The sequence below is a fragment of the Papaver somniferum genome, chromosome 6 (genome assembly GCF_003573695.1).
Source record: "Papaver somniferum cultivar HN1 chromosome 6, ASM357369v1, whole genome shotgun sequence".
NCBI lineage: Eukaryota > Viridiplantae > Streptophyta > Magnoliopsida > Ranunculales > Papaveraceae > Papaver > Papaver somniferum.
Window position 1 is genome coordinate 50,386,653 of NC_039363.1, and position 8,871 is coordinate 50,395,523.

Consider the following 8,871-nt stretch of genomic DNA (forward strand, 5'->3'; position numbering starts at 1 on the left):
ATCATCATCAACAAGGGAGCGAAATCAAAATCTACAAGGAAAGTTGAAGACGTTTGAGGTTTACAAGCAACAATACAAGGAGGAGCAAATTTCATATCCAAGTAAAGCAACATACAAGGAGAATATTTTTAAATACATGTTGAAGACTTACAATACAAAGGAGCAAAATTCTATACACTACACCAAATTCAAGGATTAGTAACTAGATTTTGCAACAGCTTAGCCCCTGTTGCAAAATATTCTGTTGCGAAATGCAGTTGCAAAACTTTAGCAACGTTTTACTCAGTTACAAAACTCGTAACTGTTTCACTTTGTTGCGATTAGCAACAGATTAGATTTCCACATGTGTCGCTCGTTAGTGTTGCTGCCCACACTTCTAAACTGACTCACTAGTCAGCCTATTCAGATACTCGGGAGTCTGCTTCAAAAGTGACTCGGTTCTCTATCGCTTCTATTATCGATTATTATCGAAGAAGATTAGACCCTCTCATTCTCTATCTCATCCTCTTCTCTCATGGTTGAAAAATATTCTTAAGTTCAATACAGAGTTTAGTATATCACTGGAGCAAATGATAGATGAATCTTTCATTTAAAAACGGTATCAGAAAAATTCCTTACTAGTTCGAAAACCTAATTTCTTTGATTTCATATCTATTTTCGTGTCTGATTTATGATTAGATCACATATCTATAGATATCGCATCTTAGCTATCTTTTGAGATTAAAATCTTAGTCTATATTTTGAGAGTTAAAATTTTTGAAATTTTTTGTCACAATTTTTCTAGGGTTTCAGACAGAAATTTGGTCTATCTTTTAATTTATAACTATGACTGAAAATCTAGGTTCATATATGAATTCAGTCCATCTTAAACTCTACTACCCGTTGAATCAATTCTGGTTTGGAAAATTATTATAATTTTCAAGCTTGCCCATCTAATTTTTTGTTCAGCTGAAAATTGTTTTAGGTGTTTAATCTTTGTCATCCTGACCACCACTTTGTCTTGAATCCACCATTTTTTTCTCTATCTAGTGTTTTTTTATTTTAGATGAGTCGACCCTAATGTTTCATTCATTGTAATTTATTTGTATTTGATTGGTTAAGTATGTGTAATTTATTTATATTCGATCTCTGAAATATTTTTTCTGTTTATGTTTTGGGAGATTCAGGTCTTGGAGTAGACTGTGAATGCAGCTAATGAGTATAAGGTTTGAGGTGATAAGACTCATTTAATTAGCGCTTTACTTCTTCTCAAAATCTATGCTACTAGGTCTTGTTCAGGTAACTATGATTGAACTTCATTCAGGGTTTTGGTGATGATGGTGTTGTGGTGGTGATGAAACAGTGCATCGAGGTCCAAGAATGAACAAGGAAGAAAATCACTGCTCACTGGTATGTCTTATGAATTCTTGTGATGAGGAGTTAGCTTTGACAGGATGGGGTACCTTGGACTGTGATGTTGTAGTAATCTTGCACAGACTGAAGCATGTTTTTTCTCTTTGCATATTGGTAAGCAATCTAGTTGATATTTTCTTTTAATTAGTGTTCGTTATCTGAATGTCAACTGCCATTACAGGACGTTAATTTTCTTCTTAGTGATTTTGCTTGAGCTTTGTTGTTCCTATATTTACTGTTGAGATACAAGTCATGTTGTCTACTATGCTCTACAACTGTACATTTCAAAGTCATTTTCAACTCTAAGCTGGTTTCTCATAGCATAACAAGAACATGCAGCTATGAAACATCTGTTGATCGACAAACTTCACAAGGAGATAAGTGTACATCAATCCTTACCTTTGTTTATCTTATAATGCTTGTTTTTGAATGCAAATTGTACTCAATTGCAATGACATGATGTAGATTATCTTTTAAACTTGAGCTTGATTTCTATAAACTATTAAGTGTCATTTGATCTCTTCTTTACGGTTGCAGTACTTCTGAAATTAGGACTTGCATTTTAAGAGCATAAATATTTATCAATTCCCCAAAATTATTCATGTAGTTCATTGCAGGTACTGCTTTGCTTAAAGTGGGTGGAAGAATGGTATACTCAACCTTTGATATTCTGATATCTATGATTGTTATTCATGTACACTTCTAGATAGAGATTCCTGGATGATTAATGTAGCGATATAACTGATACTATTGTGTATGAGGTATATAACATCATTTAATTGGCATTTGTATAGCAGGTCCGTGATAAGGGTGTAGGGTTATCTTTTTACAAAGATGTGTCTACGTACCATAGAACTGCCACTGCGACTAAGCATCTTCCGGTCAAAGCTCTGGTGCCGAGACAATGGTTCCTTCGGGTTTAGATGAAAATGTAGTTCCTCTTGGAAATGACAATCAGATGGAGAATGTGGAGGAGAAACGTCAAAATGTCTGTAATGCAGTTTCTAATCATGTCACCAAGAAGTGTGAGATCACTGCGAGTCCAACTGATACTTAGGAAATGTAAGTTTCAGATCTCCGTCTAGAACGTTGGGTGAGGATAGTGCCCTATTATCAGAATACTGACGTTTTTTTCATTAGCGTTCTTCAGAAAGTATCCCCTGTTTCTGGTAAGCTCTTCATTTTAAACCCCAAGGTCAAGACATGACTACAATGTGTCGTGTTGACCTCACCTAGTATTTTTTTTGGTGTACTAGAAGACCTTAATTGTGCCTTAAATGATTGCTTTAAACCACCTGTCACTCAGTTTTGTTCTTCTATTCCTGTCCTGCAATCTTCGATATCTAGAAAACATCTCTGAATAACATTAGTTACGCCATACACGTAATAAGAATATGACAGTTGATTCATTCCCTGGTATTTGTTATGGGACTAACCCATTACCTATATAGTTCTTGTTATCTTAATATATACAACTTATATTCCTTTGCTTACCAAGACTAAAATTTTGATACTTTATGGTTATGTGCATATCATTTTTGTCTTGTTCCATCATCATTAAATATAAAATTGATTCATTGAATCATATGAAGTATCAGTAATATCAACACTGGCGATGAGGTTGTTTGTCGAAACATCTCCCATAGACCATTGCCTTTTGCGTTTTAACAATTCTTTCTTTGTAATATTTTGATGTTTTATTTTCAATCCTTGTAATGATTAATAAATTTTTATAAGTTCAGGGGCTCGATGTAAAAAGAGTGAAGTTCGAAGATGGTTATGTAAAGGAAACCGTTAATAGCAAAGGTAAATTATATGAAGGCACAAAAGTTTAGTTTTTCTTTGGTAAACTAGTTTGAATTATAATACATCAACACTGGTTTATGAAATATTTAGTACCTATAGCTTGTCACAATGTTTTTGATCGAAACACTTTCCTTGTGGCTTTGGTTGATAAGTAAAAGTTGCTCGAAATAATGGACTTTTAGGAATACAGAAGCCGTGATATTACAGCACAAACATATAGAAACAACTTCAGGATTTTTAGTTGTTGATACTGTCTCATGGGTTTCTCTTCGTTGTACATGTTTCAGAAGAGCACATTCATTGCACTTAGGTTCAGACTGTAGGCGGACTGATCAATCTGCTGACTTGGATGAAGATGAGATAGTACATGAAAGCACATCATAACTAATCAGTCTTTAGAAGTTATTGGTAAAAGATCTGTGTATTCATTATTACATCAGTCGTAACAATCATTCGAGTGGACTGACTCTTTTGTTTCGGGGAAACTCGCATATTAATGAAGCTGGTTATACTTTTCAAACATTGAATTTGAATCAACATTTTATTTTCAAGCACTTTTGATAGTTTTGTTGGATCAATTCGATTTCCGAGTGTATATTGGATACCTGATTGTATTACAGGGAATTGTAGCAGGTGGAAACTTGATGTTGACTTAGTTTGACCAGATCAAAACCACTATTTCGCAACTGCGAGGAACTGTTGCCAAATTATAGTTTCGCAACAGTTTGTAACAGTTGTGACTTTTTGACATTGAAACAGTTGCTAACTGTTGCGACCAAATATTCGTAACGGCAACGTATCCGTTGCGAAATATTGCAACATACTTTCGTAACAGAGGAGAACTGTTGCAACCCCGCTTTGCAATTGCCAGTTATTGTTGCTAATCACTAAATTTGGTGTAGTGATATTAAAGTGGAAGACTAAGTACAAGAGTGAAGAAAATCAAAAGATGAGAGATATTGAAGTTTATGATACGAAGACAATACAAGTTGTGAAGAACAAAGTGGTAAATTACTTCTTTCATGGCCATGTTAATTTTAATTTCGTTATTATTTTTGTAGTTGCAATCTTTTTATCAAAAAGAAAAAAAGACAAAAAGACAAAAGAAAAAAAATAAAAATACAAAAAAAAATACAAAAAGATTTACATTTAGGTTGTTATTTGTTCAATAAGGCCATGGGGAAGAAAAATCTATAAGGAAGTTTCAAGAAACAAGGAAATTGAAGAGAAAGAGTTACAAATTGTCAGAGTTCTACGAAGTTCAAGAGTTTATCGTTAGCAGTTGAATACCGAAGACCAAGACCAAGAAGATGAAGAAGACGAGTCGATCGAAGACATTTCTATTGGATGTTGTGAGAGTGGTGTTATCATCATTGCAATCGGATGTGAAGGTGGTAAGTACTCTCATCCTCGATAATAGTGGTTGATTTCCTTTCTTAGAAATCATCAGAAAAAGTCTTTTGTTTTCCACGATTTTGTGGAGTCTCCAGAAATTATTTCGGAAGGTTTCCTTCCCACCATTCAACGTGTGTAGGATTCTCTATTCATTTCTACCTGCACACATGTGAGACCTATAAAAAAGCCGTCTTTTTGAGTGCAATTATCATAAAATCCTTTTAAGTGAGGCAGAAGTCGAGGCGAAATGCTTATTCATCACTCTCAAACACACGTTCTCTCATTATGGTGTGGTTATTTCTCACTCAACATTTAAGAATGAGTATATGTTCTTTGGTATTTATAACTTCTTATTACTAGTATGCAGAGAACGAGGTCAGAGATATCCGGATTTGAGATGGTGGTAGTTTTCCGATCGATGGAGCTTGGCAGAGGTGATCGTAATGGTTTATCGATGACGAGAAGTGAACTCTGCTGAGTATTTGTTGGTTTCCGAGTAAAACAGGGGAAGTGGTGAAGAACTCGAGATGCTGATGGAACTCGACTGAAGAAACAGAGATACCCATTGTTGGCTGGGAAGACGAGTTTGCCGGCCATTGGCAGTCATTAGCAGTGGCAGTTGATGGAGCTGTGATGGGATGATTTACGGCAGTGAAGGTCTGGTTATCTGAGTTCGAGTTTTAGGCTGCAGCGGGAGTTAAGGGATAAGGCAGTGAGAAGTATGTGCTGCTCGACTTTGAGAAGTAAGAACTCGACCATTGTGATTCTGGATAGAGTTTCTTCCATCGGCAGTGACAAGAAGGACGAGAAGAGCTTTAAGATAAACATGGGAGATATGTTGCCATTATTTCCGGTGATTAAGAGGACAAGATTGGTGTTTATGACTTGATAAGAACCAGTCGAGTTCGAGTTAGAGCATGGAACGAAGGGAAGACTTGCAAGATGACATGGTCGTGATGATGTAAGAGGTTGTGGATTATCGAGTAAGGAGATGGGTTTTGCTGTGAAGATGATTGTGAACGATAGGTTGGTTCCATTACTGGTGGATGGACAGAGAAGCACTCGTTATCGCTGTTTGAGAAGAAATCAGTAGAGACGATAGAGAACCGAGAAGTTTACGGCTGGAAGGTTTTAGCCGCATAGAAGTGAATGGAATCCAGGAGTAATTACGTATATAAAACCCAGCCGTGATTGAAAAGTAGAAATTGCGAGGAAAAGTTACAGAAGAAGTTCCGGCTAGAAAACTTAGACGTAATAAGAGAAGAAGAATATAGGTTGTCAGTTCCACAGAACTCTCAGGCCATTTGAAGCAGCTGAAATTTACGTGGGCTGGACTTTTCTAACTTTGGACGTGGCCCATTAGCTGATTATAGGATTTCTTCCACATGGCCAACCCTTTGGACGTGACATAATTTGGAATTTAGCTAGAATTTTTATAGGTGCAATATTTGCACTAGTTAGGTACTCAAATACTTTGCTTTCTTGATAGTTTTTGTATCATTATGCTTTGATTTTGTTTTCTTTTAAGTTTCTTAGGTGTTTGAGGTTATCTTAACCAAAGGAAGTGAAATTCGTTCAAATCCGGGATTTCTTCACATCATCTTAAAGAGGGCGAAAAGACGAAGCTAATGTTGAAAGAATGAGGTTAATCCGACCTCGTGTGAGGAATCTATAAGCATTTGAAGCGAGTCGAAGTTATCGAAAAGTGGAGACATCACAAAATTGATGAAGGCGGGTACCTGAATTGCTCAGGGCAGCCACAAAAGATGAACTGAACTGTCAGTTGTTGATGGAAGATGGAAGCGATGCTGTTGACGAGAGAATGGGTCTGTGTTGATGATCGAGATGATGGCAGTGTTGTCACGGTGGCGCTGTAGCTGGTGGTAGTTGTCGTAGATGGAGATTATGAATATTGGCTGTATAGTTGGTGAGATGTGCTGTTGCATGATAATCATGGGAGTCAAAGCCTGAGACGGAGATTCAACTGCTGATTATATAGAGCAACGGAGCTGTGGAGTATGATGATTTGCTGGAAGTGATAGCCTGAGATATGGAGTCTAGGTGAGTTGTGGATGGAATATTAGGGAATGAGTGGTGTTGTTTCCGTTGGTTGCTTCCATTCAGTGATGAGAAGGTCGAAAAACAGAGCATGATGTTGCGTTGTCATTGGTAAAGGTAACTGACTGAGTTCCAGAAGATTAGGAAAAGTAAGCTCGAGTTTGGTTATGAAGTTTTGCGAAGCTGAGCTCGAGTCGATGGAAACGTTCATAGGTTGACGGTAATGGCAACTTCAAGATGAAACTTAGCTTATATAAAGACAACTCTCTTTATTGATGTTTAGAAAATCTCTCAAAACTAAACACAAGCTCTAATCTTGCTCATATGATCAAACCACAACTTTGGTGATCATATATATATAGAACTATGAATTCCTTTTCCTAGTCCTATTACCTTATTACATGTTTTACCTTTTCTTAGAACTAGATGACTTCTAATTCCCTTAGGATTACATCAATTTTCTAATCTTGTCCTAACCAGCTTGTTAGTGACTTCTATGTTGAAGTTAATCCAACATTCTCCCCGTTAAGCTTCAACCTTACCCGTGACATATCTTGTACTCCAATCAGTTGCCTCATTTCTTCAAACTTGATCCGAGCTAATTCCTTTGTCAATATATCTGCTTTCTTCTCAGTTCCTGGTATGTGTTCTACGTTAATGACCTCCTTCTCGATGCATTCTCGTATGAAATGATACCTTTTGTGAATATGTTTCATCTTCCCATGAAACACTGGATTTTTAGTGAGTGCAATTGCAGACTTATTATCAATCTTGATGAGAACTTTTTCAGGTTCTATTCCTTTGGTTTCACCCAACAGTTCTTGAAGCCATATTGATTGTTTAGCTACTTCTGTTGCGGTCATGAACTCAGCTTCACAGGATGAGAGGGATACAGTGTCTTGCTTCTGTGAACACCATGTAATAGGTGCTTCACCTAGATAAAATATATGACCAGTTGTACCTTTTCCATCATCTTGGTCAATATTATGACTGCTGTCACTGTACCCAACAATTCCTCTTGATCCTCCTCGACCATACTTCAATCCACAGCTGATTGTTCCTCTTAGATATCTCAATATCTGCTTTATTACATCACCATGAGACTTGCGTGTACTCTGCATATAATAAGCGTATTGTTTCAATTCTAGCAACTGGTGCAAAAACTTCATCAAAATCTATGCCTGATTCTTGAACGTATCCCTTAGCTACAAGTCTTGCTTATATTTGTTGACAGTACCATCAGCATTCCGTTTTATTTTGAAGATCCACTTAAGACCAATCACTTTTACCCCACCTGGATTATCAACTAGAAACCAAGTCTTGTTTCTGTTGATTGAAATAATTTCTTCCCTACATGATTGTGTCAATTTAGAAGAAATCTTTGCTTCCTTGAATCTTCTTGGTTCGTCATCAACAGAAAGTAGCATAATCTCACATTCTTCTGCAGCTTGAAGAACATAATCCTCCAGATACTGTGGCTTTTATATCTGTCTTGTTGATTTTCGCAGTGGAATGGGTTGAGTTATTTCATCGATATCTTCTTCTTCTTCTTCTTCTTCTTCGTTATTCTCAGTGTTTTCATTATTCTCTTCTTCTTCTTGATTAACATCATTGTTTCCATTGGTATTGATGATTATGGGTCCTTCGCCTTCATCAATTACTTGACCCCATCTCATGTGAAACATTCCTGGATCCCTACTTGGTCCATCATTAGTTTCTTTCCAGTTCCAGTTTGCTTTTTCATCGAATACCACATCTCGACTCACTATCACTCTTTTCGTTGTTGGATTGAATAATCTGTAAGCTTTGGATCCAGGCTCAATTCCTAGATTCACAAGAGTATGAGATCGATCATCCAGTTTCTTAAGAGTTGCAGAATCAACTTTTGCGTATGCTTTGCAACCAAACACTCTTAAATGATCTATGTTTGGTTTTCTCTTTCACAAACTTTCATATGGAGTCATGTCTTTCAGAGCTTCCGTAGGTATCCTGTTTATCAGGTATGTGGAGTGTCGTACAGCTTCTCCCCATAGATAATTAGGTACCTGCATAGCCTTTAAAGAACTTCTTTTCATCTCCATTAGAGTCCCGTTTCTCCTCTCCACCACTCCGTTTTGTTGTGGTAGCCCTCGAACCATCTTGTTCTGAGACATAGTTTTTAAGGTTCTGAAACTTATGTGTCCTAACCTTGCATGCCACTTCCATGTCAGATCTTCCAGT

The 8,871-nt window shown here is 36.8% G+C and overlaps 1 long non-coding RNA gene across 2 annotated transcripts; it reads left to right on the forward strand.

The window, feature by feature from the left end:
* The first annotated feature begins 471 nt into the window (after nucleotides 1-471).
* Nucleotides 472-3,712, forward strand: LOC113285650. Of its 2 annotated transcripts, none has more exons than XR_003328835.1 (5): nucleotides 472-598; nucleotides 1,167-1,212; nucleotides 1,343-2,454; nucleotides 3,135-3,198; nucleotides 3,486-3,712. It is a non-coding gene; the product is annotated as an uncharacterized LOC113285650 (long non-coding RNA). The 2 variants fall into 2 exon arrangements; XR_003328836.1 differs by having other exon boundaries at nucleotides 1,167-1,205.
* Nucleotides 3,713-8,871: the final 5,159 nt, after the last annotated feature.